Here is a 6,858-nt window from a genome sequence, read left to right on the forward strand (position 1 = left end):
GTATCTAAGCAAGCATGTTTAATAAATACCTTGTTAGGATGAAAGAAATATGAGGTTAAGTACTGTTTATCAAGTTTGAAAATTTTCTCTATTCTTAGTAATATTTTATTGGACTTATCCTTCTGCAAAATTTTGCTCAGGGTTAGTCTTTCTCATTCTTCAGCCTTTTCTAATATCACTCTTTAACTTGCTGAAAAGTCTTCTGACATCTGCATTTATCAAAAATGAACTGTATCATTTTTAAGGAGACTGCTCTTATTCAATTCTCTAAATATTTACAAATAAGATTATAATTACAATACTTATCAATTTAATCTTTTGCCACTTGCCACGAACTCTTTCCCTCTGTGTAGCCAAGGCCAGGATTTTACTGTTCCACAATAATATGAGACATCTTTTTTATATTGGTTATTCCTTTAGACAAGTAACATATCGTATTGACAGCCCTGTACCCCAAAATATCTCCTCTATTATAGTGAGATGTCAGATTTTGGGTCTCTCTGGTAATTTTTGCATTTTCAGAAATCATGTCCACTTTACTTTGCTACAAAGAAAAAAAAAAGTGTACAAAGTTTCATCTCCTATCAAGTGCTCTCCGCTGCAAATCTGCCCGTTTCAAGTATGTACCTACACAAAGGCGTTACCGACGCAGTATAAATGCAATTGCACCATGACACTTTATCCTCAAATCCTCCTCAAAGCAGATACAATAATCATTTTCACCACACACCACACACACACACACAAAAAAAAAAGATGCAGAAATAGCATCTAAAATAATGACCCCGTATCCATCCCAGCACAAACCCGACACGGAAGTTCAAAAACACGCACCAGAAAAAGCCATCCACACACACTTCTAAACTTCCACCGACAGCAACCTACTCTTTCCCCCAGAAACAGCATTACGGCACAAGACATGAGAACGTCACTGAGCCACTTTACCATCAGTGCAAGCCGTATGTGGTCCAGAAGTTTTAAAACTTACTTTTCTGCTTGTTTCCAAAACTTACACCTCTCTCCTCCCGGGCGGGCTGGCCGGAGACACGGGCGCTGTGTCTTCGGAAGGTGGTTCCCATGGTATGACAAGCAGTGCCTCTGACTGCGTGCAGATAAGCACCTGCGTCCGTGTCCCCTCCTTACGTCACACCTCCCTATTCAGCCCTCCTCGATAGAATTCACATTTGCACATCAACAGCCTCTTGCGCATACACAGATTTTTTTTTTCCTCCTCTTCTCCTCCTTTCGGCACTGGGCCCAAAACTTTCACTTTAATTTTCATCACATGATTGCTGTGGCATATGTCCTTCCAAACCTCCCATATATCAGTCATCATGCAAATGAGATGGAATATCACTCCTCTGCAGCAGATGGCCAGGGATGATAACAATGGCTCAACAGAGGAGATTCAATGTCCCTGACTTTATCGCCACGGCAACAACAACCTAAAATATATGTAATGGAAGTGGTGCTTATTAATTTTGCAGGCTCGAGTGTTCTGATTTTGTGAGCTGAATGGGCTCGAGTTAAAAAGGGGGCTGTGTCCTCCTGCCTCGGAGAAGACTATCTATAAAAGCCAGGGACCTGGAAATTATTTTCAGTGACTAAGAAGGCAACAGCCTAGCAATTATTTGAGTAATTAGGTGTAATTCCTCCCTGTAGGCCTTGTACCCTCCTGCGCTTTGCTTCACAGAAGCTCGCGCATTAGACAGGCGCAGACACTGAAAGGGGGGAAAGTGCCTCCAGATACAGCGGGAGAGCTTGCGGGAGCCCCGGCTGCTTGGCCTCCACCAGGCTCGGCAAACACAAGCCTCAAGCTACGAGTAAATAGCGGCCCCGCTCCGCAAACACACACCGATTACAATGACAAAGGCGGCCACGCTCCGGGGAGGGGCTTCGGGAAGCTTTATTCCAGGCTGGGCTCCCTGTGAGCAGCGAAGAAGGCAGAAGGGTTTGAGCCCCAAGCCCAGAGCTGCCTGCCTAGCGGCCACCACCGGACACCAGCTCACACCCCTCGCTCTTTGCTGAGGGTGACCCTCCACTGGGGAGTTCTTTCCATGTGGCTACTTCCAGCCCTCCCCGCAAGTGGGCATGCGATGTGCTCTCACTTCCTAATGGTACTAAATACATTCAATACTGGAAAAGCGACTCTTAAGAATGTACAACAAGCCCTTTTACATTGTAAAAGAATGACTGTCAGCCCTAACCGGTTTGGCTCAGTGGATCGAGTGTAGGCCTGTGGACCGAAGGGTCCCAAGTTTGATTCCAGTCAAGGGCATGTACCTTGGTTGCGGGCACATTCCCAGTAGGAGGAGGTGTGCAGGAGGCAGCTGGTCGATGTTTCTAACTCAACTCTCTATCCCTCTCCTTTCCTCTCTGTAAAAAAAATCAATAAAATATATATTTTTTAAAATAAATAAATAAATAAATAAATAAAAGAATGACTATCAAACTGCCCAAATAAGCAGGTGCATTTGTGAAACAAGTATGGATGAAAATTTGAGTGAAAAAATCTGGTCTCCAAATCTTCCCCCGGAAACTATTTTTAAAACACCCTTTTTCACCCTAGCTAGTTTTGCTCAGTGAATAGAGCTTCGGCCCCTGAACTGAAGGGTCCCAGGTTCGATTCCAGTCGAGGTCATGTACCACGAAGCAGGGTCCATCCCCTGCCCAGTCCCTGTTTGTGGCGCCTGCAGGAGGCAACCAATCAATGTGTCCCTCACACATCAATGTCTTTCTCTCTCTCTTTCTCTCCCTCCCCCATCATTCCTTCCACTCCCTATAAAATAGAAATTTAATGGAAAAAATACCCTCCAGTAAGAATTAACAACCAAAAACACCCTTTGAAATATTTTCATGCTAGCCAACAAAAATAAATGAAGATTTACTTTCTGCTGGCTTATAAATTTGAACCACCAACTATAAGCTGCATAATTTATTTTGTCAGTAGTAATTCTCTCACTACTATGCCAAAAGTTATCTAGATGAACCACTTTAACATTTTTCAAAGTTTGAGCCTGCTTATTTTGTATTGCTTTAAAAAACACCATGGCAGTATCATCTCTTAAGGGCAAACTAGATTCTGTCCATCATAGAAAAGAGAGATATTAATAAGAACTCATTGCCTTAAGAGAGGATAGGTGTTAAAAATCAATCAATAAATAACACTTTCTCACATGCTTCCAACACAGGCACTGTGATAGGCTCTCTGTCCAGAATGATGGGTGTGAGGTGAAAGATCTCCATCTTCTCTTCCAGAATGACCTAAATAATTTGTTTGAGACCCTCCCGCATTGATCTCTTACAGCACATGTGTCAAACACAAGGCCCGCGGGCCAAATCCGTCCCGCCAGGCCTTGCAATGTGGCCCGCACTGCGCTGTCATCACTGCACTCCGCTGCGTTTCCATCACAATGACAGTTTATGACTGTTCAGTAAACCATTCGGCCCGCGATTTAGGCTGGATTTTAGATTTTGGCCCCTTCTCTGATTGAGTTCGACACCCCTATCTTACAGTGTCTCAGCTTTAGGCAAGGCACAGACACTCCCCCACCCTGACCCTCACTCCTGGTTTCCTCACTCCCCTCCCCCACGCCTGCTCACCTTTTCTGGTTGACCCCAGCCTGCCTTCCTAGCACCTTCCCTCCGGGGGCCTAGCAGGGATAGCATATCTCCAAGTCCATATTAATCTAAACAAAGTATTCTACTACTTGCTAAAGTCAGGTACAATAATGAATTCTTTAAAACCTCCCTTTAAAAAATATTATAGTTTCATTTCCGCCCTAGCCGGTTTGGCTCAATGGATATAGCATCGGCCTGTGGGCTGACCGGTCCTGGGTTTGATTCCGGTCAAGGGCACATATCTTGGTTGCAGGCTCCTCCCTGGCCTCAGCCCTGGTTGGGTGAGTGCAGGAGGCAACCAATCGATGTCTTTCTCTCACACGGATGTTTTTCTCTGTCTTTCCCTCTCTCTTCCACTCTCTCTAAAAGATACATGGAAAAATATCCTTGAGTGAGGATTAAAAATGAGTAAAATAATAAAAATCGTTCTGTTTCCCACATTAGGGGGTGTGTAGCTCACTTTCCTTCCTAACACGTGGGCTCCCCATTCATCAATGCTTTGCAATACACTGTGAATAAAATAATCGTCCAGTGCAAAATATCATTGTGCTATTTAAAGGTAATACTCCAATGCTAGGGAAATTAGGGAGCAGATGTCCAATCTGAAAATGCCCACGCTGGGAATGTATAGTACTTAAACTCAACTCTTTAAATGAACCTCTTTACTGAGCTATCAGCTATACCACCACGCGATGCAAATAAATCCATACAAAATGCAAATGTTGTTGCTGCAGGTACAGTGTAGTTAGTAGCTGTATGAACTTCTAACAGACAGACCAGTTACCTGATCAAGTTCAGTCACTTTAATAGATGTTAACCCTGAAATAAACCTAATATTGGAAATTTAAAAATTAAGTTTTACTGAAATATAAATGACCAAATTATGGACCTATTCAAAGTATACACACAATTCAATGACTTTCACTATATTGTAGAGTTGGACAACCATTGCCATCATTTTAACACCTTTGTATCACTCCCTCCCAAAGATGCCATAACCATTGGTAGTCACTCTCTGTTCACCCTCATTCCCTTCCCCCATGCCAATTTCCTCCTTCAGACCCAGAAACCACTGATCCACTTTCAGTCTCTATGAATTTGCCTGTTTTGGACATTTCATAATAACCATACAACATTTGATTCTTTCACTCTGCTTAATATCTTCAAGGTTCAAGGTTCACTCATGTTATAGCATGTGTCAGTGTATTTCTCTTTATTACTAAAGGATAGTTCCTTATTTTAATATACCACATTTTATTTATTCATTCATCAGCTGCTGGACATCTATAAATGATGCTGCTATATATATCAATATATAGTTTTTGTATGAAAATACATTTTTATTTCTCTTGGATCCATACCCAGGAGTGGAATCGCTTGGCCCTTTGGTAGCCCTATCTTTAATTGTTTGAGGACTTCACGGATGGTTTTCCAAAGTAACTTTTCCATTTTAAATCTCTATCAGTAGCGTTTGAGGGTTCTAATTTCTCCATGTTTTCACCAAAACTTGTTATTGTCTTTTCTTACTATGGCTGTCCTAGGGCATGTGAAGTGCTCTCTCATGGTTTTGATTTGCATTTTCACGTGCTTATTGGTTATTTGTGTGTCTTTTATTTTTATTTTTTTTATTTATTTATTTATTTATTTATTTATTTATTTATTTATTTTGAGAACTGCCTATTCAGGTCTTTTGGGCATTTTTAAATTGGGTTGTCTTTTATTCTTAAGTTGTAAGAATTTTTATATATGTATTCTAGATAAAAGTTCCTTATCAGAGACATCATTTGCAAAAAGTTTTCTCCCACTGTATGGTGTGTCTTTTTGCTTTCTTGACTTCATCCTTCAAAACACAAAAGTTTTTTTTAATTTTGAAGAAGTCCAATTTATCTATGTGTTTCTTTGATTGCTTGTGCTTAATTGTCATATCTAAGAAACTACTGCCAAATCCCACCTCACAAAGATTACATCTGTGTTTTCTTCTAAGAGTTTTATAGTTTTAGCTCTTACATTTAGGTCTTAATCCACCTTAAGTTAATTTTTTATATTTGACATAAAGTAGGGTCCAACTGCATTCATTTGCATATGAATATCCAGTTGTCCTAGTGCCTCTATTGAGAAACATATCCTTTCCTCATTGAAGTACCTTGGCATCTTTACAGAAAATCAATTTACCTCAGAAGAGGGGATTTACTTCTGGACTCTCAATTTTACTTCATTAATCTATATGCCTACCAGTATCTTTATGCCAGTGCCACACTACCTTGATTACTTTAGGCTTGGAGTAAGTTTTAAAATGGGAAGTGTGAGTTCTCTAACTTTGTTCTTTTTCAAGATTGTTTTGGCTTTTCTAGGTCGCTTGAATTTTAATATAAAACTGGGGATCAGCCGAAACTGGTTTGGCTCAATGGATAGAGCGTCGGCTTGGGGACTGAAAGGTCCCGAGTTCGATTCCGGTCAGGGGCATGTATTGTATCTTGGTTGCGGGCATATACCCAGTAGGGGGTGTGCAAGAGGCAGCTGATCGATGACTCTCTCTCATAGATGTTTCTAACTCTCTATCTCTCTCCCTTCCTCTCTGTACAAAATCAATAAAATATATTTTTTTAAAAACTGGGGATCAGCTTGTCAATTTTCAAAAAGAAACTAGCTGAGATTTTGATAGGAAATATGTTGAATTAGATCACACTGACTAGTATTGCCATCTATACATTATTAAAATTTTTAATCCATGAACATGTCTTTCATTTGTGTAGGCCTTTCTTTCGACAATGTTTTATACTTTTCAAACTTTATGCTTCTCTTGTTAAATGTATTCCATCCTATTTTATTCTTCTTGATGCCATTACAAGTAAAATTGCTTTTTACTTTCATGTTTAGTTTGTTCATTGTTATTGTACAGAAATACAATTAATTTCTGTATGTTTATTTTGAACTTACTTGTTAGCTCTAACAATTATCTAGTGGATTCCTTAGTATTTTCTACACACAACTCTATATGCAATATCTTGTCATCTGCAAATGAAGATAGTTTTACTACTTCCTTTCGATTTGGATGACTTTATTTTATTTTATTTTATTTTATTTTATTACCTAATTACCCTTGCTAAAACATCCAGTATGGATTGGAATTGACAAGAACAGACATTGTGGGGTTTTTTGTTCCTGATCTTAGACCAGTGGTTCTCAACCTTTCTAATGCTGGGACCTTTTAATACAGTTCCTCATGCTGTGGTGACC

At 40.1% G+C, this 6,858-nt stretch overlaps 1 protein-coding gene across 5 annotated transcripts in view; it reads right to left on the reverse strand.

The window, feature by feature from the left end:
- ST18 (ST18 C2H2C-type zinc finger transcription factor) overlaps positions 1-1,325 on the reverse strand; it is a 122,042-nt gene extending 120,717 nt beyond the window's left edge. For all 5 annotated transcript variants that reach the window (XM_045581494.1, XM_045581492.1, XM_045581495.1 and 2 more), the window contains exon 1: positions 989-1,325. The gene's annotated coding sequence lies outside the window, so the exon portion shown is untranslated. The remainder of the gene's footprint in view (positions 1-988) is intronic.
- Positions 1,326-6,858: the final 5,533 nt, after the last annotated feature.

The sequence above is a fragment of the Pipistrellus kuhlii genome, unplaced genomic scaffold (genome assembly GCF_014108245.1).
Source record: "Pipistrellus kuhlii isolate mPipKuh1 unplaced genomic scaffold, mPipKuh1.p scaffold_m20_p_14, whole genome shotgun sequence".
In the NCBI taxonomy this organism is placed as follows: Eukaryota; Metazoa; Chordata; class Mammalia; order Chiroptera; family Vespertilionidae; genus Pipistrellus; species Pipistrellus kuhlii.